Source organism: Hylobates moloch, unplaced genomic scaffold, assembly GCF_009828535.3.
Source record: "Hylobates moloch isolate HMO894 unplaced genomic scaffold, HMol_V3 SCAFFOLD_1, whole genome shotgun sequence".
Classification (NCBI taxonomy): Eukaryota; Metazoa; Chordata; class Mammalia; order Primates; family Hylobatidae; genus Hylobates; species Hylobates moloch.
In genome coordinates, this window is record NW_026652276.1 from 203,866,104 (window position 1) to 203,891,769 (window position 25,666).

Genomic DNA, 25,666 nt, shown 5'->3' on the forward strand with positions numbered 1-25,666 from the left:
GCAATATTGCTCAACACTTATAAAAATATACTTTATTTAGTGCTTAAAAATTAACATTGTACAAAGATGGAGTTAGCAAATATAATTTTTAAAAATAGTCTGACTCTCTGGTCTCATACAATTCTTACTCCTACCTCACCTTTTCTTCCCTTATTTCCTTAGGTGAAAGGATGAACATTGCTTTCTCTTTCTCTTTTCCCTTCTCTCTTTATTTCCCTCCCCTCCACACACCAAAAACAAAATCTATTATTTTAGGCACTGCTGATTAGATAAAAGGGTTTTATTTTTTAATTTGGGAGAGAATGTTCAGGTGTAAAGTTAAAATACTAGAAGTAGTACATGTAATCTCATTAAAACAATTGAAGTACTGACAAAAAAATGAATTAAACATTTCATACACAATCTCCAGAATTCAAAGAAAGTATTCCCAGGGTCATGGTAAAACATAAGTGTTTTCAAGAGCTCATGAAATTCACACCTAACTTAGTATATCTCCGAGGAGACCATTGCTGGTTTCTAGTTGCTTTCCCTCACAATTTGTACATTTTAATTGAAAAGTTGATCTTACATTTGTTTTTCTTTCTTTCTTTCCTACTTAGGAAGTTTACAAAGAACAGAGCAGAGTTTAAAGGTCTATTTCTAAAATAAACTCAGATTTTTCTGCAGTACAACCAAAAGACACCGTTAACCTTTTTAACAAGACAGTCTCTATGAATTCTAGCTAATTTAATTTTTTCAAACTGAATATTTCAAACGAAGAATTTTTTTTTTTTTTTTTTTGAGACATAGTTTCGCTCTTTTGCCCAGGATGGAGTGCAGTGGCACGGTCTCGGCTCACTGCAAGCTCTGCCTCCCGGGTTCACACCATTCTCCTGCCTCAGCCTCCCCAGTAGCTGGGACCACAGGCGCCCGCCACCACGCCCGGCTACTTTTTTGTATTTTTAGTAGAAATGGGGTTTCATCGTGTTGGCCAGGATGGTCTCAATCTCCTGACCTCATGATCTGCCCACCTCGACCTCCCAAAGTGATGGGATTACAGGCGTAAGCCACCGCGCCCAGCCTCAAATGACTAATATTAAAGGACCATTGTAAACACAGTCACATGAGATTCTTTGGAATTGTAATAGAATCTGCATATCTAGAGATTTCAGAAACATTGCCATATATAAATAAATCTTCCTCTGGCACACATGTACCTGTACACATGCCTGCCACACCCATAAATTTTCAAGAGCTGGAATTGGGAAGAAAAAAAATTATGGGACAATACTAAGTAACCATCAATTTTTAACAGTATTTTTAGTGGACCAATTTAATAGTCCTTTATTTACATTTTTCACCATCCAGTCTTATCCACAATGATATATCATGCATGGAAATATGGAAAAGTTTGCAGCATTTTGAATATACAGCAAAACGCTATTAATATTCTTTCCCATCACTATCAACAGCTTATTTGAATTCTAGAGTTAGTGCAGTAAGATATCCACATGCTACCACCCTGCAGACAGCCACCAGTGAATTCAAACAACGGGTCCAAGACTGACGGGAAATATAAAACTTGCTTTCCTGCAAAAAAAAAAAAAAAAAAAAAGGCCTTTGAACAATAAAAGTACAATCCTGGCATGACTTCTTCTTGTTGATATTGTTAATTTTCAGCTGTAAAATTACCTAGAATTTTTCCAAAGCTACCTTAAGTTCACAGCCTTCCTCCCATAATACAATTGCATTGTTATTTAAAATTTAATATCTAATTATACAGAAAGTAAAATATTTCAGTAGCTAATAGGAACAACAGTAATAATGATAGCTTATGTTAAACACAGAAACATTGTCATCTACATAAAGGTGAAAATGCGTATTACATGCCAGGCACCCTACTAAGAGATTTACATAATTTTTTTTATTTGATTCTTACAAAACCTCCATGAAGTAAGTTCTATTAGCTTCAAACTTTACAGATGAAGAAACTGAGACTTGGGAAGATGTTCAGTAAACTTCTTCAAGGTTACTCAGCAGCAGAGTTGAAATTTGAATGCAGATACTCGAACTCTGGAATGCAGTCTTTTTACCACTATGAATTGCAAATATTTGCAATATATAGAGGGAGTGAAAGGTAACTGTCTCTGAACTTTAGGTAAAGAATGTCAGAAATGAGGCACATTTTTAAAAAGACTTTATTTAATTTAACCAGGGGTGCAGGAAACTTGTATTGATGGCACCTGTGTCAGATTTTGCGCCACTCACTGAGGTCCAAAATTTCATAAGACTGGGAGTCTACTGTCAAAGATATCATAGGCTAATGAAGGAGACAGTTATATAAAAAGTTAAATAAAAAAATGAGTTAAGTTTATACTATAGAGGTATGAAGACAGTACTAGAAAAGCACAGAGGAAGTGAGTATTGAAGGGCTTTAGCAGAATCCCTACTGCCTTCCCAGAGGAGGTGATATCTGAACTCATCAATGAGTTATTTTCTTGGCAAATCATCTAACAAATGTGACCCAGACACCTGTAAAGCAAGATATAAGATGCAAAAGATTACATACTAGCAGCAGAGCCTATAGCACTAATATCAAGCTCATAATACTGTGTTACAGGAAAGGGGTCCCAATCCAGACACCAAGAGAGGGTTCTTGGATCTCACACAAGAAAGAATTAAGGGCAAGTCAACAGTGCAAAGCAAAAACAAGTTTATTAAGAAAGTAAAGGAATAAAGAATGGCTACTCTCCATAGACAGAGCAGTCCTGAGGGCTGCTGGTTGCCCATTTTTATGGTTATTTCTTGATGATATGGTAAACAAGGGGTGGATTATTCATGCCTCCCCTTTTTAGACCATATAGGGTAACTTCTTGATGTTGCCATGGCATTTGTAAACTGTCATGAGGCTGATGGGAGGGTAGCAGTGAGGATGACTAGAGGTCACTCTCATGGCCATCTTGGTTTTGGTGGCATTTAGCTGGCTTCTTTACTGCAACCCATTTTATCAGCAAGGTCTTTATGACCTGTATTTTGTGCTGACCTCCTATCTCATCCTGTGACTTAGAATGCCTTAACCATCTGGGAATGCAGCCCAGTAGATTTCAGCCTCATTTTACCCAGCCCCTATTCAAGATGGAGTTGTTCTGGTTCACATGCCTCTGACAATAGCATCTAAATAAATTCTTCATAGCCTGAAATTTGTTAATATTTTCCCCCACAGCTTATTGCTGGAGAGTAAATTGACTAAGTATTGAATAATAAATAATAAGAAAAAATGCCACTAAAATAAAAGAAATGGAGTAACATTTACATGGATTGGAAATCAAAAACATTTTGAAAGAATAGTGATTTGAAGATCCAAGTGAAAAAAAAGTATTTGACTCTTGAAAATACACTAATTCTGAATTGTTTTTCCTCTAGTGTATATTTCTTTAATTTGAAATATCATTCTGTTTTATTAATTTGGCAATAATTTCTAAATATTTAATGTGACATGCAAAGTATACATTCTTATTCACTCTAAAATGCAGCATAAATTTTATAATCTCTTCATTTTAACTTAATTTATATTGATTTTACTTTTTAATTTAAGCAAAGCTTTTTAAGGTTTGAATCATTTGCTTTTTCTCTCCCAGCAGCTTGCTTTCTATGAATGACAGTTCTGAATATAGAAGCCCTATGTTAGCCATATACTAATCTAAAAGAGGAAGGACTCAAGAAAACCACTGGATACATCCTTCTGCTTTGCATCACTTTCAAGCTCCACTTACATTAGCAAAAGAAAGCGTGAGAAATAAATCCATCGTTTTATTGTCAATTTGGAACAAAAGGAAGGCATTAATGCAAACAAGTGGAAATTTTTTTTTTTAAAGAATGGCATCTGACATGATTTGGCTGTGTCCACACCCAAATCTCATCTTGAATTGTGCCTTTTACCTTCTGCCATGATTGTGAGGCCTCCCCAGCCACGTGAAAATGTGAGTTCATTAAACGTCTTTCTTTTGTAAATTGCCCAGTCTCAAGTATGTCTTTATCAGCAGTGTGAAAATAGACTAATACAGCATCTAAGAAATTTTTAATTTTTTTGTCCATTCTCTAACCCATCACAGTAAAACTGTGATTGATCTGGAGAGCTCTCGAGATTTTATGACCAATAATCCTCATGGCTAAAGTACACTGTTTTATAAGGTGAAGCAAACTGGATCAAGGGCAGTCTGTTCTGAAACTGAACCAAAGCTTTTTAAAAATATGTAAGCCCAAGTAACACACACAAATACCTCAAAATCCAATTTTAATGGCTTAAACAGTAAGAACATTTAATGTCTTACGTGGCTGAAGTCCAGAGGTCAGACAGACTTTAGGCCCATTTAATTCAGTAACTCTGGTTCTGTTTCTTCAGTTTCCTGTCTTGTGCCTTCCCCTGAGTGTTGTATTTTTCCTCAGGCTGCACCCTTCATGGTAGTAAAAATGCAATAGCACATCACCTAACCTTACACCAGAGAACAAAAGTAAGGATTCAGGGAGCCATTTTGTGATCAAGGATGTTTTTTCTCCAGAAGCTTTCAACAAACGTCTCCAATTATCCAGAATTTGGCTACATAGCCATTTCTGACTGAATTTTGTAGCCAGAGACATGCCATGTGCTGATTGGGTTAGGGCTGGATCGCTGAGCCAATCACTGGAATTCACCTTCCTTCTTAAACCTATCAGCAAACCCTTAGAGCCTGGGGAAAAGTCAGCTTCTTCTAAGGTACTTGGGCTGCCAGAAGGGATGGTATACAACGGGGTTCTCTTAGAAAGGGAGAAAGGGGCTGGGCGCGGTGGCTCACGCCTGTAATCCCAGTACTTTGGGAGGCTGAGATGAGAGGATCACGAGGTCAGGAGATTGAGACCATCCTGGCTAACACGGTGAAACCCCATCTCTACTAAAAATACAAAAAAATTTGCTGGGCGTGGTGGCAGGTGCCTGTAGTCCCAGCTACCTGGGAGGCTGAGGCAGGAGAATGGCATGAAGAGGGGGGGTGGAGCTTGCAGTGAGCCAAGATGGCACCACTGCACTCCAGCCAGGTCAACAAACAGAGCGAGACTCCGTCTCAAAAAAAAAAAAAAAAAAAAAAAAGAAAGGGAGAAAGGGCTGGATGGTAGAGACAATCATTATCAACCATGAAACTGTCCATTTCCTATGCTAAATATTCAACAGAACTTTGAGGAAATTGGTGGGAAAAGGAGCTCCCAAGAAGGCAAAGTGTTAGGTATAGCCAACAGTCTGAATGGCTCCCTCTCTAATCTATATAGAGATGAAAAAGAATCACAATTAATAATATTCTTTTCAGGTGTGGTGGCACACGCCTGTGGTCCCAGTTACTTTGGAGGCTGAGGCAGAAGAATTTCTTGAGCTCAGGAATTCCAGGCTGCAGTGAGCTATGATTGCACGGGTACACTCCAGCCTGAACTGCAGAGTGAAATCACATCTCGACCAATCAATCAATCGAATTATTAACCATATGATAAGACATATCTATCATCCTGTTTCCTCTGCATCTAGGGCTTTACGGGCTCAGATTCAAATTCCCCTAAACACTCTTATTGATTTCTACATTAATCTTCTCTCCTATTGGAATTTTCTATAATCACGTGCAGTATGTCCATCCATCTCACCATGAGTAAAGGGCTGTTCCTCAAAGGTTTAGTGTACTTTCATGGAACAATTTTATATAAGTTCAGAAACTATTTTGTCAGGCAAGACAGAGAATATCAAAGGACATATGTGTACCAAGTAAGAAATCCATATACATTGATTTGTAAGCTATAGAGTTAGTTTCTAAAATTCCTGGAAAAATTAACTGTGAGATAGTTATTCAGTGTCTTCTTAATACTGAAACCTACTTTAGAAATAAAATAAAAAGCAGAAATATTTCAGATATATGTGGATATCAAACAAATAACATTTTCATCTAGTTGTGTTAAGCTAATGCAATTTTTTCCTACAAATGTTCTTTGTAAGTAAATGAGATATACTGGTTAACCAATAGTATATACATTCTCCCTAATAGTAATAGAGGAACACTACTGTATCTTGCTTTTCTACTCTCCCCTTTTAAAATTCCCATTTACTATACTGTACTGACTTCAACATGGTTGTATTAGCTTGCTATTGCTACTGTAATAAATTATCACAAACTTAGTGGCTTAAAACAATATAAATTTATTATCTTACAGCTTTGTAGGTCTGAAGTCCTAAATGTATCTCAATGAGCTAAAATCAAGGTGTCAAGAGGGCTGCATTCTTTTTGGAAGATCTAGGAAGGAGATCCATTTTCTTAGCTTTTTTAGCTACCAGAGAGTGCCTGTGATTTACAGGCCATCATACTTTAAGTGGTGAAGGGGGCCTGTGATGGTTAATACTAAGTGTCAACTTGATTGGATTGAAGGATGCAATGTATTGATCCTGGGTGTGTCTGTGAGGGTGTTGCCAAAGGAGATTAAAATTTGAATCAGTGTGCTGGGGTGGGGAAGGTAGACCCACCCTTAATCTGGTGGGCACAATCTAATCAGCTACCAGCAAATATAAAGCAGGCAGAAAAACCTGAGAAGACAAGACTGGCCTAGCCTCCCAGCCTACATCTTTCTCATGTGCTGGATGCTTCCTGCCTTCAAACACTGGACTCCAGGTTCTTCAGTTTTGAGACTTGGACTGGCTCTCCTTGCTCCTCAAGCTTGCAGACAGCCTATTGTGGGACCTTGCGATCATGTAAGTTAATACTTAGTAAACTCCCCTTTGTGTGTATATATGTAATCTTTCTCACATCAAATCACTCTGATACTCACTGTTAAGCTTCCCTCATCCACATTTTAGGACCTTTTTTATTACAGTGGGCCTACCTGGATAATCTAGGATAATATCCTTTAACATCATTTGATTGGCAAACTTAATTCCCCTTTACATAACATAACATATGCACTGATTCCAGCAGTTAGCATGTAGACATCTTTAGGAGGCCATTATTTTTCTTACCACACAGTGAATTAATAATAATAATTTATAAATACATATAAATAAATAATTATGTATATATTTAATCCTTAGAAGTTAGTGGCTTGCTCAAGGTCACATAGGCAGCTGAATAGTGAGCTAAGATCTGAAGACTATACTCTTATTCCAAACTATAGGTTACTAACTCATAGAATACTTTCCTCCTCACTTTGGGGGCTATGCTTTTCTCCTTCTTGTCCACTATTTCCTTACGTCTTACTTCTGGGGTTTATTCTGATGCCTTCATCATTGTCTGTCTTTTGCAGTGAGCTCCCCAAAGGGCACTTGACCACAGGACAGTTTTCCACTGGTTTTCTGTTATTCAAGGTCTCTTTACCACATATTTTGTTCTGTCTATTATCAACATCTATAACTGTCCTTCCACTTATAACTGTCCTTTTTCTGTTTGGGGGAGTTTATTACATTCATTTTTATTTTTATATACTCTAAATCAAAGAATAAGTGTTAATGTATGGATTTTACCTTCCGTCATAGCTTTTTATTAACATATTGAGTTCTTGCTATTTGTTATATAATTCTTTTTAAAAGCACTTAATAGACAATTCTTTCTCTGTAATATTCTTATTTCAACATAGTATTATTTTTCTAGCTGTACTTTTTTCACCTTATTTCTTATATTACTTTTTGAATATATAACTCATTAAAAATTTTTTAGTATTTTGCCTAATTCTATTCCATTTAATATTATAATGTTCAAAGTTCTTGGCCATGATGTTCAATGTACGAGAACTATTGACTGCAGCAGAGAAGAACACATAATAAATTCATTAGATGTCTACTTTTTTTTACTATAAAAGCTATGCGATTTTTATTATTTTATTTTCGAATATGGTATCCTCATTGATTACTGGCTTTCTTGAGGAAATATTACATTTGAATTTCCACATATTTTCACAAGGAATAGAGGCTTAATTGAAGCTGTAATGCAGTCAAGTAGAGATTCCAGTTTGTTGTGTTACCGCCTTTCTGTGTGTATCTGGAGTCTGAGTCTAGCCCTGCTGTTGCCTGAACAGTGCTTTTGTTCATATTAGGAGAAAGCCTCCTTTTCCTCAAGACACGTACAGCTCCCTGACAGAGAATGATGGAAATGTTGCAGAATTCCTGCCCCTTAGTTCAGCTAAATCTGGGTTCTTGTGTCACAACCAGAAAAATTGGGCACGCAGACACATTGAAGGGTATGGGGAACGGAATTTATTGGGTGAAAGGAAAAAAGGAAAAATAATTCTCGGCAAAGAGAGAGAGAGTCCTGTTAGCAGGTTTCTCGCCTCACCGATTGAATTGCAGGTCACCACCCTGGAACTGAAGAGGCCAGGCTCCTCCCCCCTGCAAAAGGCGCGAACTTCCCGAAGCTCCACCCCGTCTTCCCAGCGCACAGGTGGGCCCTGTTCAGAAAGAATCGGTCAGGAAAGGGGGCGGGCTTCATCCAGGACCAGCAGTCCGGTTTTTCAGCCTTCAGGCTGTTTTAGGCTTGAAAGCGGAATTTCGCCACGGACCTTTGACTGTCTCCTGTCTCTATCAGTAATAAATACACAAGTCCAGGAGAACTGTGAATATGAATGGCATCCCCTTAGAGCTGTGCATAACCAACCACCTGCCCTGGTCCTAAGAAAGACCGTAATATACTCCACTTTATTTCAGTAACTTCTTCTGACATTACTCAGCCAGCACGGAAACAAGCTTAAGTAATCAGACATAATTATTTTAATTATTTGCAACTGAGCCCCAGGTATACTAACATTAAAAAAAATTGATCTTTTAGTTTTCATGGCACCTTAGGTCTTAATGAATGTCAGTGAACCTTACTATTTATCAGAATTCAATTTAAACCCCAATTTTTCTTCCTGTTTTGATGATTGCATGCAGCATTCCAAAACTTTAGAATGAGATGAAATGACATTTTAACTGCTAAATTGTAATTTAGTTATTTAAATCACAAATTGTATTATATTTCTTGAATAAATCACCATCCTTATGATGTAATAGTATGAAGATCATATTTTAATTGTAATAGCTACATTTTCTATGTATAATTTGCTTGATTAGCACGGAAAAGGGTAAGACAAAATAGACAAGGCTACTACTAACAGTTCTTACAATTGAAGCGTAACTAAAATTCAGGTGGGTTTGTTGGAAAGTGGAGACGGTGATATACTTTAAAAAAAAATTTTTAGTGAGATTTGTGACCTTTTACAGTGAAGCAAAAGGGCACCTTAGTAACCAACATTGAAGCGGCTACATTGTCTGGGGTATAAACCCTGGGGTTCCTTGTCTTGCTGCGAGAAAGAATTTAGGACAGGGACACATGTGGGTAAGTTAAAGGTGCGGAAAGTTTAATAGAGGAAAGAAGAGGGGAGGAGCAGCTCCTTGCTGAGAGGGATGTCTGAAAAAGGGGGAAAGGCCATGGGCAGCAGCAGATTTTATAAGCAGGCTAGAGGAGGTGTCTGATTTGGTAGGGCCCACAGGTGTGACGTTTATATAGCTGGGGGTGGTGGTGGGGTCGCGGGGAGGGAAGACTGGCTGCCCCATCTTAATCTTATTATGCAAATGAACTCGCCCGTTGACTGGCGCCATCTTGTCTGCTCCTGACTGTACACGTAGCTGATAATGAGAAGGGAAGATGGGGCTCCCATTTTGAACATGATTGGCCCAACTGCCAGCATCTATGTCTGCAGCTCGATTTCATAGGCTGCTCATTGTTAGAAAGGAAAATAATTTGGAGCTACTTTTCATTAAAAGGAAGACCTTACTGAGGACTGCTGTACCCTCACTATCTGCCTAAGTAATTTCTTCTTCTTCTTCTTCTTCTTCTTCTTTTTTTTTTTTTTTTGAGATGCAGTCTTGCTCTGTCTCCATTATGGGGTGCAGTAGCACGATCTCGGCTCACTGCAACCTCTGCCTCCCGGATTCAAGAGATTCTCCTGCCTCAGCCTCCGGAGTAGCTGGGACTACAGGCGCATACCAACACACCCAGCTAATTTTTGTATTTTTAGTAGAGATGAGGTTTCACCACGCTGGCCAGGATGGTCTTGATCTCTTGACCTCGTGATCTGCCTGCCTCGGCGTCTCAAAGTGCTGGGATTACAGGCGTGAGCCACTGTACCCGGCCAGTAATTTCTTCTTAACTCCTCTATCAACATATGATAAAATAGAGCATTTTAAAAAAAGTTTTTGAAAAGATTAAGAATTTATAAAAAGCTCTAAGAAGGAAACTTCAAATATGGATCTCAATCACAAGCAAGGTACAAAATATTATGGATAATTCAGAAAAGAAAGAAATATTGTGTATGTGAGTGTGTGTATGTGTGCATATATATATCGTATGTATTTTCATGTGATTATATATAGAAATAGATAGGTGGATAGAAAGAGGTATTATGGTGAAGTTCAGAAGCACTGTTTAATTAAATCTGAAAATACAGAGTGAGTTTTTAACATTCTCCATTCTCATTCATTCTCCCCTCTGCCCAACTAATTTCCATTTTAAAAACATATGGTAGATTGAAGAAAGTCTACAGACTATTGTTCCTATTGCCAAATGCCCGTTTTCTCTATATTTGTTGTTTTTCATCTTTGAGTATGATGGACAATGATTATATATGTTATGCATTTGGGGACTGAAGTTGGGGTAAGTCTTAAAGATTATTAGCCTGGTCATCTCCCTTTTTTCTTACAAAGCATGGAAACTAGGGATGAGACTAAAATGAAACCAGCCACTATATTCATTAATATTTTTAGTTTCTGGATAAAGTTCAAATGGGTAATAATTTTGAGAATACAATTTAGTCCGTTCCACACCACCAAAATGTTTCATAACCAAAATTTAACCTAATGTAAAACCAAGAATTCACAAACTAAAAGATTTCTTAGTTAAAAAAGGAACACAGTAATTGAAAAGCTGGAGGGCAAGATGCTGTAGAATCTAAATTAAGTACCTCAAATTTCAAATGAAAATAAATTTTAGTGGCTTTGTATCTTAAGCAATATATAGGTGTCCAGCCTGAGTGTGCCTAGGTGAGGTTATATCCATAGGTTTAGGTTATATACAGTATAGAAATGAGGCCTAAACTCTGAACTTTTTTCTCTCTGGCCCAAATTCCTAAGGGGACCGGGGAGTCACGCTCTATAAACCATAAAATCTTATCAGATGGGCCAGGCGCGGTGGCTCACACCTGTAATCCCAGCACTTTGGAAGGCCGAGATGGGTGGATCACTTGAGGTTAGGAGTTCGAAACCAGCCTTGCCAACATGGTGAAACCCCGTCTCTACTAAAAGAAATACAAAACAATTAGCTGGGCATCGTGGCACGTGCCTGTAATTCCAGCTACTTGGGAGGCTGAGGCAGGAGAACTGCTTGAACCCGGGAGGTGGAGGTTGCAATGAGCCAAGATCGAGCCACTGCACTCTAGCCTGGGTGATAGAGCAAGACTCCATCTCCAAAAAAAAAAAAAAATTATCAGATGGGTTTTATTTATCCCTATATAGCATGTCTTACTTTCCAGCATTACTCTGGCATAACATTACATGACAGATAATGAAGGAGATCAGTATATTTTACCCCAAAATATGTTTTTTGACCATATTTTGAAATAGCCTTGCAAAGTCATCTTCCCTGGGGGAAAATTTGCATCTGTAAAGATCTCTATTAACATAACTAGATGCTTCCCCATCAGGTCCTCCCAATCTTGAAGAGAACTGAGAGTCTAGCATCTAGCACCTTTTAAAGATATGATTCCAGGGCTTTAGAAAATAACTTAACATTTTCAATCAATTGCCATTCAGAAAATCTTTGGGTCCACCTATGGCCTAGAAGCACCTCCCTCCTTTGAGTTGTCCTGCCTTTCTGAACCAAACCAATGTATACCTCATATATACTGATTGATGTCTTATGTCTCCCTAAAAAATGTATAAAACCAGGCTGTAACCCCACCACCTTGGGCACATGTTCTCAGGACCTCTTGAGACTGTGCCTTGGGCCATGGTCACTCAGGTTTAGCTCAGAATAAACCTCTATAAATATTTACAGAGTTTTCTTTTTTTGGTCAACAGAGAAAAGGTGATATATTAAGGTCAAGTTGCTCTGGGAAAAGGCATGCTACTATTTTAGGAGGCTAGATGACAAAATGAGCATAGTATAAAAGGAATCGAGAGCTTTTCATTAGGGCTTCAAGTGAAGGAGCAATGACCCAAGTATGTGATCAAGTTAAAAAGTCAGCTCCAGATAATGAATGGATCTTGAAATGTCTCAGAAAATTGATGTTTCTTTTCTCTTTCGATGCTAAATAAGAGTCTGGATACTCAAGCATACTTTTCAGGAATTTCCATAGGTACATAATATAAACTTCTATAAATTACAGATTATCACATTCTGCCAATGGTGAGATTGTTGAGTTAAAGAACAAAACCAAAAGCACTACACTGCTGTACACGTGAGACAGTGGATACTAATGCTATTGTCAAAATAAAGTGGTATCCTCCATCTGCTGTCTACCAATCCCTGTGTCTGAGATGTTAGGAAGGGGACACTGTACAATAATGAGTTTATTTTTTCTTTTTTTTTTTTTTTTCCATAATTTTTTTTTATTATACTTTAGGGTTTTAGGGTACATGTGCACAATGTGCAGGTTTGTTACATATGTATCCATGTGCCATGTTGATTTCCTGCACCCATTAACTCATCATTTAGCATTAGGTGTATCTCCTAATGCTGTCCCTCCCCCCTCCCCCAACCCCACAACAGTCCCCGGAGTGTGATGTTCCCCTTCCTGTGTCCATGAGTCCTCATTGTTCAATTCCCACCTATGAGTGAGAACATGCGGTGTTTGGTTTTTTGTCCTTGCGATAGTTTACTGAGAATGATGTTTTCCAGCTTCATCCATGTCCCTACAAAGGACATGAACTCATAATTTTTTATGGCTGCATAGTATTCCATGGTGTATATGTGCCACATTTTCTTAATCCAGTCTATCGTTGTTGGACATTTGGGTTGGTTCCAACTCTTTGCTATTGTGAATAGTGCCGCAATAAACATACGTGTGCATGTGTCTTTATAGCAGCATGATTTATAGTCCTTTGGGTATATACCCAGTAATGGGATGGCTGGGTCAAATGGTATTTCTAGTTCGAGATCCCTGAGGAATCGCCACACTGACTTCCACAATGGTTGAACTAGTTTACAGTCCCACCAACAGTGTAAAAGTGTTCCTATTTCTCCACATCCTCTCCAGCACCTGTTGTTTCCTGATTTTTTAATGATGGCCATTCTAACTGGTGTAAGATGGTATCTCACTGTGGTTTTGATTTGCATTTCTCTGATGGCCAGTGATGATGAGCATTTCTTCATGTGTTTTTCGGCTGCATAAATGTCTTCTTTTGAGAAGTGTCTGTTCATGTCCTCTGCCCACTTTTTGATGGGGTTGTTTGTTTTTTTCTTGTAAATTTGTTTGAGTTCATTGTAGATTCTGGATATTAGCCCTTTGTCAGATGAGTAGGTTGCAAAAATTTTCTCCCATTCTGTAGGTTGCCTGTTCACTCTGATGGTAGTTTCTTTTGCTGTGCAGAAGCTCTTTAGTTTAATGAGATCCCATTTGTCGATTTTGGCTTTTGTTGCCATTGCTTTTGGTGTTTTAGACATGAAGTCCTTGCCCACGCCTATGTCCTGAATGGTATTGCCTAGGTTTTCTTGTAGGATTTTAATGGTTTTAGGTCTAACATATAAGTCTTTAATCCATCTTGAATTAATTTTTGTATAAGGTGTAAGGAAGGGATCCAGTTGCAGCTTTCTACATATGGCTAGCCAGTTTTCCCAGCACCATTTATTAAATAGGGAATCCTTTCCCCATTTCTTGTTTTTGTCAGGTTTGTCAAAGATCAGATAGTTGTAGCTATGTGGCATCATTTCTGAGGGCTCTGTTCTGTTCCATTGATCTATGTCTCTGTTGTGGTACCAGTACCACGCTGTTTTGGTTACTGTAGCCTTGTAGTATAGTTTAAAGTCAGGTAGCGTGATGCCTCCAGCTTTGTTCTTTTGGCTTAGGATTGACTTGGCGATGCGGGCTCTTTTTTGGTTCCATATGAACTTTAAAGTAGTTTTTTCCAATTCTGTGAAGAAAGTCATTGGTAGCTTGATGGGGATGGCATTGAATCTATAAATTACCTTGGGCAGTATGGCCATTTTCATGATATTGATTCTTCCAACCCATGAGCATGGAATGTTCTTCCATTTGTTTGTATCCTCTTTGATTTCATTGAGCAGTGGTTTGTAGTTCTCCTTGAAGAGGTCCTTCACATCCCTTGTAAGTTGGATTCCTAGGTATTTTATTCTCTTTGAAGCAATTGTGAATGGGAGTTCACTCATGATTTGGCTCTCTGTTTGTCTGTTATTGGTGTACAAGAATGCTTGTGATTTTTGTACATTAATTTTGTATCCTGAGACTTTGCTGAAGTTGCTAATCAGCTTAAGGAGATTTTGGGCTGAGACAATGGGGTTTTCTAGATATACAATCATGTCATCTGCAAACAGGGACAATTTGACTTCCTCTTTTCCTAGTTGAATACCCTTTATTTCCTTCTCCTGCCTGATTGCTCTGGCCAGAACTTCCAGCACTATGTTGAATAGGAGCGGTGAGAGAGGGCATCCCTGTCTTGTGCCAGTTTTCAGAGGGAATGCTTCCAGTTTTTGCCCATTCAGTATGATATTGGCTGTGGGTTTGTCATAGATAGCTCTTATTATTTTGAGATACGTCCCATCAATACCTAATTTATTGAGAGTTTTTAGCATGAAGGGTTGTTGAATTTTGTCAAAGGCCTTTTCTGCATCTGTTGAGATAATCATGTGGTTTTTGTCTTTGGTTCTGTTTATATGCTGGATTACATTTATTGATTTGCGTGTGTTGAACCAGCCTTGCATCCCAGGGATGAAGCCCACTTGATCATGGTGGATAAGCTTTTGGATGTGCTGCTGGATTCGGTTTGCCAGTATTTTATTGAGGATTTTTGCATCTATGTTCATCAAGGATATTGGTCTGAAATTCTCTTTTTTGGTTATGTCTCTGCCAGGTTTTGGTATCAGGATGATGCTGGCTTCATAAAATGTGTTAGGGAGGATTCCCTCTTTTTCTATCGATTGGAATAGTTTCAGAAGGAATGGTACCAGTTCCTCCTTGTACCTCTGGTAGAATTCAGCTGTGAATCCATCAGGTCCTGGACTCTTTTTGGTTGGTAAGCTATTGATTATTGCCACAATTTCAGAACCTGTTATTGGTCTATTCAGAGATTCAACTTCTTCCTGGTTTAGTCTTGGGAGGGTGTATTTGTCGAGGAATTTATCCATTTCTTCTAGATTTTCTAGTTTATTTGCATAGAGGTGTTTGTAGTATTCTCTGATGGTAGATTGTATTTCTGTGGGATCAGTGGTGATATCCCCTTTTTCGTTTTTTATTGCATCTATTTGATTCTTCTCTCTTTTCTTCTTTATTACTCTTGCTAGCGGTCCATCAATTTTGTTGATCTTTTCAAAAAAACCAGCTCCTGGATTCATTAATTTTTTGAAGGGTTTTTTGTGTCTCTATTTCCTTCAGTTCTGCTCTGATTTTAGTTATTTCTAGCCTTCTGCTAGCTTTTGAATGTGTTTGCTCTTGCTTTTCTAGTTCTTTTAATTGTGATGTTAGGGTGTCAATTTTGGATCTTTCCTGCTTTCTCTTGTGGGCATTTAGTGCTATAAATTTCCCTCTACACACTGCTTTGAATGTGTCCCAGAGATTCTGGTATGTTGTGTCTTTGTTCTCATTGGTTTCAAAGAACATCTTTATTTCTGCCTTCATTTCATTATGTACCCAGTAGTCATTCAGGAGCAGGTTGTTCAGTTTCCATGTAGTTGAGCGGTTTTGAGTGAGTTTCTTAATCCTGAGTTCTAGTTTGATTGCACTGTGGTCTGAGAGACAGTTTGTTATAATTTCTGTTCTTTTACATTTGCTGAGGAGAGCTTTACTTCCAACTATGTGGTCAATTTTGGAATAGGTGTGGTGTGGTGCTGAAAAAAATGTATATTCTGTTGACTTGGGGTGGAGAGTTCTGTAGATGTCTATTAGGTCCACTTTATGTAGAGCTGAGTTCAATTCCTGGATATCCTTGTTAACTTTCTGTCTCGTTGATCTGTCTAATGCTGACAGTGGGGTGTTAAAATCTCCCATTATTATTGTGTGGGAGTTTAAGTCCCTTTGTAGGTCACTGAGGACTTGCTTTATGAATCTGGGTGCTCCTGTGTTGGGTGCATATATATTTAGGATAGTTAGCTCTTCTTGTTGAATTGATCCCTTTACCATTATGTAATGGCCTTCTTTGTCTCTTTTGATCTTTGTTGGTTTAAAGTCTATTTTATCAGAGACTAGGATTGCAACCCCTGCCTTTTTTTGTTTTCCAGTTGCTTGATAGATCTTCCTCCATCCCTTTATTTTGAGTCTATGTGTGTCTCTGCACGTGAGATGGGTTTCCTGAATACAGCAAACTGATGGGTCCTGACTCCTTATCCAGTTTGCCAGTCTGTGTCTTTTGATTGGAGCATTTAGCCCATTTTCACTTAACGTTAATATTGTTATGTGTGAATCTGATCCTGTCATTATGATGTTAGTTGGTTATTTTGCTCGTTAGTTGCTATTGTTTCTTCCTAGCCTCGCTGGTCTTTACAATTTGGCATGTTTTTGCAGTGGCTGGTACCGGTTGTTCCTTTCCATGTTTAGTGCTTCCTTCAGGAGCTCTTTTAGGGCAGGCCTGGTGGTGACAAAATCACTCAGCGTTTGCTTGTCTGTAAAGTATTTTATTTCTCCTTCACTTATGAAGCTTAGTTTGGCGGGATAGCAAATTCTGGGTTGAAAATTCTTTTCTTTAAGAATGTTGAATATCGGCCCCCACTCTCTTCTGGCTTGTAGAGTTTCTGCTGAGAGATCAGCTGTTAGTCTGATGGGCTTCCCTTTGTGGGTAACCCGACCTTTCTCTCTGGCTGCCCTTAACATTTTTTCCTTCATTTCAACTTTGGTGAATCTGACAATTATGTGTCTTGGAGTTGCCCTTCTCGAGGAGTATCTTTGTGGCGTTCTCTGTATTTCCTGAATCTGAATGCTGGCCTGCCTTGCTAGATTGGGGAAGTTCTCCTGGATAATATCTTGCAGAGTGTTTTCCAACTTGGTTCCATTCTCCCCATCATTTTCAGGTACACCAATCAGACGTAGGTTTGGTCTTTTCACATAGTCCCAAATTTCTTGGTGGCTTTGTTCATTTCTTTTTATTCTTTTTTCTCTAAACTTCCCTTCCCTCTTCATTTCATTCATTTCATCTTCCATCAGCGATACCCTTTCTTCCAGTTGATCTCATCTGCTACTGAGGCTTCTGCAATCTTCGCGTAGTTCTCGAAACTTGGCTTTCAGCTCCATCAGCTCCTTTAAGCCCTTCTCTCCATTGGCTTTTCTAGTTATCCATTCTTCTAATATTTTTTCAAAGTTTTTAACTTCTTTGCTATTGTTTTGAATTTCCTCTCGTAGCTCAGAGTAGTTTGATCGTCTGAAGCCTTCTTCTCTCAACTCATCAAAGTCATCCTCCATGTAGCTTTGTTCCGTTGCTGGTGAGGAACTGCGTTCCTTTGGAGGAGGAGAGGTGCTCTGTTTTTTAGAGTTTCCAGTTTTTTGTTCTGTTTTTTCCTCATCTTTGTGGTTTTATCTACTTTTGGTCTTTGATGATGGAGATGTACAGATGGGTTTTTGGTGTGGATGTCCTTTCTGTTTGTTAGTTTTCCTTCTACCAGACAGGACCCTCAGCTGCAGGTCTGTTGGAGTTTACTAGAGGTCCACTCCAGACCCTGTTTGGCTGGGTGTCAGCAGCAGTGGCTGCAGAACAGCGGATTTTCGTGAGACCACAAATTCAGCTGTCTGATAGTTCGTCTGAAAGTTTTGTCTCAGAGGGGTACCCGGTTGAATGAGGTGTCAGTCTGTCCCTACTGGGGGGGTGCCTCCCAGTTAGGCTGCTCAGGGGTGAGGGACCCACTTTAGGAAGCAGTCTGTCCGTTCTCAGATCTCCAGCTGTGTGCTGGGAGAACCACTACTCTGTTCAATGCTGTCAGTCAGACAGGGACCTTTAAGTCTGTGGAGGTTCTTGCTGAGTTTTTGTTTGTCTGTGCCCTGCCCCCAGAGGTGGAGCCTACAGAGGCAGGCAGGCCTCCTTGAGCTGTGGTGGGCTCCACCCAGTTCGAGCTTCCTGGCTGCTTTGTTTACCTAAGCAAGCCTGGGCAATGGCGGGCGCCCCTCCCCCAGCCTCGCTGCCGCCTTGCAGCTTGATCTCAGACTGCTGTGCTAGCAATCAGCGAGACTCCGTGGGCACAGGACCCTCCGAGCCAGGTGCGGGACACAATCTCCTAGTGTGCCGTTTTCCAGGCCTGTTGGAAAAGCGCAGTATTGGGGTGGGACTGACCCGATATTCCAGGTGCCCTCTGTTTCCCCTTTCTTTGACTAGGAAAGGGAACTCCCTGACCCCTTGCACTTCCCGAGTGAGGCAATGCCTCGCCCTGCTTTGGCTCGCGCACAGTGCGCTTCACCGACTGTCCTGCACCCACTGTTAGGCACTCCCTAGTGAGATGAAACCGGTACCTCAAGCAGAAATGCAGAAATCACCCGTCTTCTGTGTCGCTGGGGCTGGGAGCTGGAGACCGGAGCTGTTCCTATTCGGCCATCTTGGCTCCACCCTTCTCTATTTTTTCTTTATTCCTTAGTATAATACCAGTTTCTTTCTACTTGATGAATTCAGCTGGATATCCCAGATTGAAATTCGAAGGGTCACCAATATTTACCTTTTTTCAGTCCAAAGCTAAGAGCAACACCTGGACAACATTTGTTTGAACATTTATCAATTCTTGATAGGGAGACAATTTTTCCAATCTCATATCTTCTTGTTTCTGAAGAAATTTTGTATGAAAATGTGCATGTCTAAATTTACTAGGGAAGGCCCGTTGGCTGTTTATTCCTCACAGAATAGCATTAATCTTGGCAATTCATCAGAGACTGGAGGTTGGTTCTCAGACCTACAAACGTAGAAGCTTGATAGTATATCAAGAACAAACTCTTCTTTTTTTTTTTTTTTTTTTTTGAGACAGAGTCTTGCTCTGTCGCCCAGGCTGAAGTGCAGTGGCATGATCTCGGCTCACTGCAAGCTCCGCCTCCTGGGTTCATGCCATTCTCCTGCCTCAGCATCCCGAGTAGCTGGGACTACAGGCGCCCGCCACCATGCCTGGCTAATTTTTTTGTATTTTTAGTAGAGACGGGGTTTCACCGTGTTAGCCAGGATGGTCTCGATCTCCTGACCTCGTGATCCGCCCGCCTCGGCCTCCCAAAGTGCTGGGATTACAGGCATGAGCCACTGCGCCCAGCCCAAACTCTTCTTTAAGAATGGGTTAATAATAATCAAACTCATAGAGGCTGATCTGTATAATCGAATGCTTATTATTGTCCCATGAAAAGAATAATCGTACAAATCAACATTTTTGCACCTGTTTAATGCGTTGGACACAATCATTTTTGGAAAAATCATTTATAGTCAGGAGTTTGGAATAAACATGGAACTTGCAAAGGAACTTGTGTTGGTGAAATATAATGGAAACAAAACCTCTGCCCAATCCAGAAAACCTTACTGCAAAGATGAAAAGAGAAATAAAACAGTTTTATTATTGAAAATGCATTAAACCACAATGTGATGTGAATCACAGGCAATCTATTAAAGAGACTGCAAAGGCAAAAAGACATCTCACCCTCTTATAGCCAACAGATACAGTCCATTTCATACATGTTCTCAAGATGAAGAATAACTAGGTTTCCAGTGGGAAAACTTAACAGTACCATTTGTCACACCTAGTTTGTCCTCATTTCGCTTGGTAATTGGGGTGACTCTGTGTCAGCTTATTGGCTTTATTCAAAAGAAAAATCAATTTCTCACATATTTATGACAGGAGATAATTTTGCAACTTGGAATGAGGCTTCCACTGATGTTAGCTCCCATTCTCCTACAGAAACTGGGAGATAGGGCACTATGTTCCTTGATGATTATATTTCAAAGGATGGTTCTGAGGTCCTTGAGAAAGACATTTTTGGGTCATTAGGCTGGTAAGAGGCTTATTAAATTTGTAAAAGGATTCACATATATTTTTAAAAGAAGAGAAAGAGTTTACAAGCTTTTAAAAGTAAATGCTTGAAGAAAAGGGAAGGGGAGAATAGTCTTCTCTCTTAACAGGGAGAATTAAGCCTCTTACTTTTAATTTGTATTTGCCCTTAGAGTTGGGATATTCCGATGCTGAATTTGCATCATACTTGAGTTGGCTGGATTTCCTTCTAGATGTTTGGATTTTTACTTTCTACCTTTGCTTTTCAGTCTCTCACAACCACTTCCCACCCACCATCAGCAAACTCACTTTTCCATCCATTAACACATTCTTCCTTTAATATGTTTCATTCAATCAGATTACCATTAGCCAGGGGAGCTATTCAATCTGAGGCAAATTTGCTTACTGATGCTTTATACATTGATTTTCAAAGTTTGTCTCTTAGGGCAAACTCATTTCCTTTTCCTCCAAGTTCTTATGTAGTACTACATAAAAAGAATCTAACGGCACAGTTTACCTGGAGTACCCTAGAGCAGGCACTCAGCAACTATTGAGGATTGATTGAGAAACCTCATTAGCTGAAAGCTTGGCATAGGTTTCATTCCAGTTCAACTGGTTTCTGTGTAAAGCTGTATATTGGCAATTACAGGAATGGTTTCCATTTCCCTTTGCTGTTAAAGAAACTAGCAGAATTAAGCAATCAATGACATTACCAAAATAATGACTACATCTAAAATGGAAACATTCCCATTGGCTTGTGAATCATTATTTAACCTCTTGAGATCTACCTGAGCTTGTATGATACTTTGCTGTGAAAATTTAGAATAGCAAGAAACCTTGCAGCTGAACTAAGACTAGTGACCTATTCAGCTTCTGTTTCCTTGTATGGCTATCCAGCTACTTTATTAGCATGTTCATTGCTGTGGGTTCTGCTACTGCCTTTGGCACTGTGAGACACTCAGATTAACATGCAGATAGGGAAACTTCGCCTTAATTGCCTTAGGGCTTGATTCATCCAAAATTACCATTGGAGGCAGCTCTGCTGACCTATGTCCACTGATTTAATAAGAAAAAATCATTCCTAAGAGTAAGAAACTTTCAGCTGCTAAGTTAGTTTGTGCTTCTTGCTTCAGAGGCATGTTCCTTCAAATAAGGTGTTTGGTTTTTTTTGTTTGTTTGTTTTTTTGTTTTGTTTTGTTTTGTTTGCCATGGATAACATGAAAAAGAGAAATTAATACTGCTATGTTTAAACAGATCCTATATTAGTAACCAAATGTAATGTTTCTGCAAGATCACTACTAACTGCATGTCTGGGTTTAGAAATAAGAGCCAATTCACCCTTTTTTTTTATTATTATACTTTAAGTTCTGGGTTACACGTGCAGAACGTGCAGGTTTGTTACATAGGTATACACATGCCATGGTGGTTTTTTGCACCCATCAACCCATCACCTACATTAGGTATTTCTCCTAATGTTATCCCTCCCCTAGCCCCCCGCCTCCCACCAGGCCCTGGTGTGTGATGTTCCCCTCCCTGTGTCCATGTGTTCTCATTGTTCAACTCCCACTTATGAGCAATTCACTCGTTTTAAGGTCAAAGTTTTGTATTCTCTGCCACATAATAGCAATTTATAAAAAAGCTGTGACTCCTCCTGCATTATTATAGACTGTCCATCAATTGGTATACATTTCCCTGAAATTCAAATGTGCCAAAGATATTTCTAGGGAACAATTTTCCAAATACAAGGCAAGATTGTGAGGCACTCTCTCTTTGGAGATTACAAAAACGAATGGTCTCAAAGTGAAAACAACAACACACTCATAAGATGCAAGAGACCTGAGAACAGATCCATCTCTGCTAATTCCCAGATTTGTGAGCTTGGGTAAGTTATTAATCTCTTTGAGCCTTAATTTTCTCATATGTGTATTTTACCTTATAGTCACTATACATAATACCATAACATAGTTTATAATAGAGTGTTAAGAAGAACACACAAAACAGCTGACACATAGCAGGTGTTCAATAAAGGATAGCTCTTATAATTTTCCTATCAAAGGTTCTATAGCATCTTCTTTAGAGAGCACTGAAAAATGAAAATTATAATTTGCTGGGCACTCTTTGGATTCTGATGGCATAATTTCTGTACCTGGTATTAGTGCACCATGTTTTCATAATGAGCTCTAATTTGTTCCTAACACATTATCCTTTTCCTGCAAAAGCATCCAAATCATGTATTAGTCTGTCAGATCTGAAAAACAATCCCATCAAAATATGTATTCATGCTTTTAGAAAAATGTTCCTTACATATTTGTCATCAGATATTACAGTTTTGTTTTTACTCAAAACCTGATCATCAAGCAATAACCTTATTCCCATGGTGTATATTTTTTTAAAAATAAGGCATGATGTATTAGAAATAACACTTTCTTAAAGGGAAAAAAAAAACAAAGATTTTATCTAAACAAGAAAGATAGAATTTTGGTACTGATGGTGTAACTGAACTCAGGTCTGACTGCTCACTGTTCAAAAGCCAAAATAGGAGATTTGAGGTGCGATGAAAGGAAAACAATTCTATTCAGATACTAGCACTTGGGAGATGGCTAGGCGCAGGCCTCAAAAGAACCATCTCAAAAGTTGAGGCTGAATGAAGGGGTTTAAAAAGGGAAAACTGATGTGAGAAACATGCAGGAGTGGGGCAGAGTGCAACATCTGTGTGTCTTGTTCCAATGGCTGTCTTGAGTTATTGTCCACCTGGAGTGTGTGCTGACACCATGCTGACAACGGCTAGTCGTAGATTAACAGCCTCGAGGCAATCTCTAGATTGGAAGAATTGCATAGCTGAGTCTCCATGCCTGTTTTATTTTAAGATTAGCCCCTGGAATTTTTAAGCAAGCACATAATTAGATAAGCAAGTGCAGTACAAGGGAGTTCCTGGTGGGAAAGAAGGGACACAAGGAGTTTCAAAGTATTGCTAAGAGCAAAGCTCAGATTTCCTGACATTCCATTTTTCATGGTGGTCATTTTCTTTGTACACAGAGCTTCAAAGAGAAAAGAACTGTCAAGTTTCAAAACTTCAATCCTCACTCTCATCTTTTCATACTTGTATAGATTTTAAAAAGAAATGGTGAGGTAAATATTTGCTAGTTTTGCCTGCTTTGAATGGATTACCCTTCTGGTAACAGAACTAATGTTGCCCTTGGGCATCCATTCCACCCCTGCTTTTATTCCACATGATGGGATAGACTGATGCCCTTCTGGCCCCATGGGTGGGCGAGTCTGGCCTGGCCAATCAGAATCCCTTGGTCAACAGTGATTTGTTCATAGATGAGCACATGACTCATTGTCCCAGAAGACTCAGTTTGGGACTTGGAGTTGTTGAAAACAAAAATATCTTTTATGTTACAGAAAATGTTAATCAGAAATGACATAGATTTGGAGCTTTAGGGGCATCACCAAGAGAGCCTTTATAAATTTTAAGCCAACACAGAGGAAAACAGAATATCGGGAGATTGACTCCTGAAGATATTATTTGAATGCCATGTATGAAGTCAATTCTGTCCTTGAACTTTTTTATTACTGAAGTTTATAAATCTTTTTTTTTTTTTCTTTTTCTTAAGGAGATTTGAATTGGGTTTATTACAAGTTGTAATGAAGCAATACAAAAAGGAGAAGCTATAAGAGTTGAAGAGACAGAAAGGATTTAGGGGGCTATTGTGAGGAATATTCTAGTTTCATCAGCCATGGCCAAAGTTAACAATAGAATTAAATCCTCCAAAAGAGCTAGTCACCTTCCCCACTTACCTGATGCCTGCCTAAGTCACAAACCAAGTACACTGGCTATGGGCAACTTGTCTCTCTATGTTGAAGCTTCAGGTTCTTATTTGGGTAAACAAACTCAGATTTATTCTTTCCTTTGGTTCTTAAATTAATTTAGCATTCTTCATAAGTTTTTTAATTAAGTAATTGACATTTAAAATCAAGAATGAAAGTTTTTTTCTGTTTTGAAATATGTTTCTGATTGACAAAGTAATATATAGGTATTCTAAAATATTTGAAAAAGAAGAATTAACAAAGAGTAAAAATTGATAACACCATCTCCTAGAAAAACTAATTATATTTTAATATATGCATTTATAATGTTTTCTATATACATGTATTCATGTATAATTTGTATTGAATATATTACATTGCTTTGCAAGTTACTTTTTTCATGGAGTAATTTGTTGTAACTCTTCCTCCAGGTCAACAAAACATTTTCTAAAACCCAATTTTATCATTTAGGGTTTTTGTTTGCAAAAGACCAGCTCTAGTTATCTTAAACAGAAAAGTAACTTATGTGCACAATGCAGGGAAAGTTGCAAAATTTAAGGAAATATAAAGAAGAGTTTTAGGAATCATCTTGCTTCACGAACTGAGAGAGAAGAATGCAATGCATAATTTATTCAAGATAGGATGAATAAATTTCAACTTCAGAGCTCTTGCCTTTCAGATTGTATGCCCAGAACATCTGTCCAAGCCTGGCTCACATGCTTACCATTGGTCCAAGAGAAGGTGGTCACCATCAAGGTTATGTCCAGTGTTGGCAGGGATATATCCCAAAGAAAATTTGGATGCTACTATTAAATGAAAGAAGAATAAATTATTGGCAGTTAAAACAGGAGATGTACACTGCGACAATTTTTAATAACTAGAGGGTAGTAAGTTATTTAAGATAATATACATAAACATATTAAACTGGTCCATTATTACTGGACATTTAGGTTGTCTCTAATGTTTCTTTATTATAAGCAATAATGTAATAAAATCTCTTACGGTTTTAAATAATTTTCCCAAAAAATGCAGAGGACTGTAATGGGGATAATTGGAGGTACAGAAAATGGCATAATTTGGAAAGAAAATAATCCCCATGCTTTAGAATGGCTTTTATGCCATGAGTCTGATAAATCTGACATAGTTCCATCCACTCATTCTTTCTGCAAACAGGTGTTGACAGTCTATTATGGGCCAGGTGTGATTGTTGGAACTATGTTAGACGCAAAAGGGAAAAATATATTTTCTGCTTTTAAGAAGTACACAAGATATGTACAGAGGTAGGTAGGTATGTAGGTAGATAGATAGATAGATAGATAGATAGATAGATAGATAGATAGATAGATAAACTAGCTTCAAAAAAGAGTTTGAAATATCCTCTGGAAAATAAAAAAAAAAGTGCATAATGTTGGGATGACCTGTTACTTTATCATTAGCTTCTGAAACTACTAGACAATTGTTATTTATGATTGCCCAACTTCTTTTTTTCATTTAAATGCCTTTTAAAATAATTTCTTCATGTTCACAGAAGTTTCACTACCATTTTTATATGTTTAAGGTCCAGATGCAATGCATATTGTATAAAAGAGAGCACTTATTGTTTACCTTGCATGAATTAAACCTATGTATCTTTAACTCTACAAATTTCTGCATAACATTTAGACAAAGCTCAGACTCATAGCATGCCT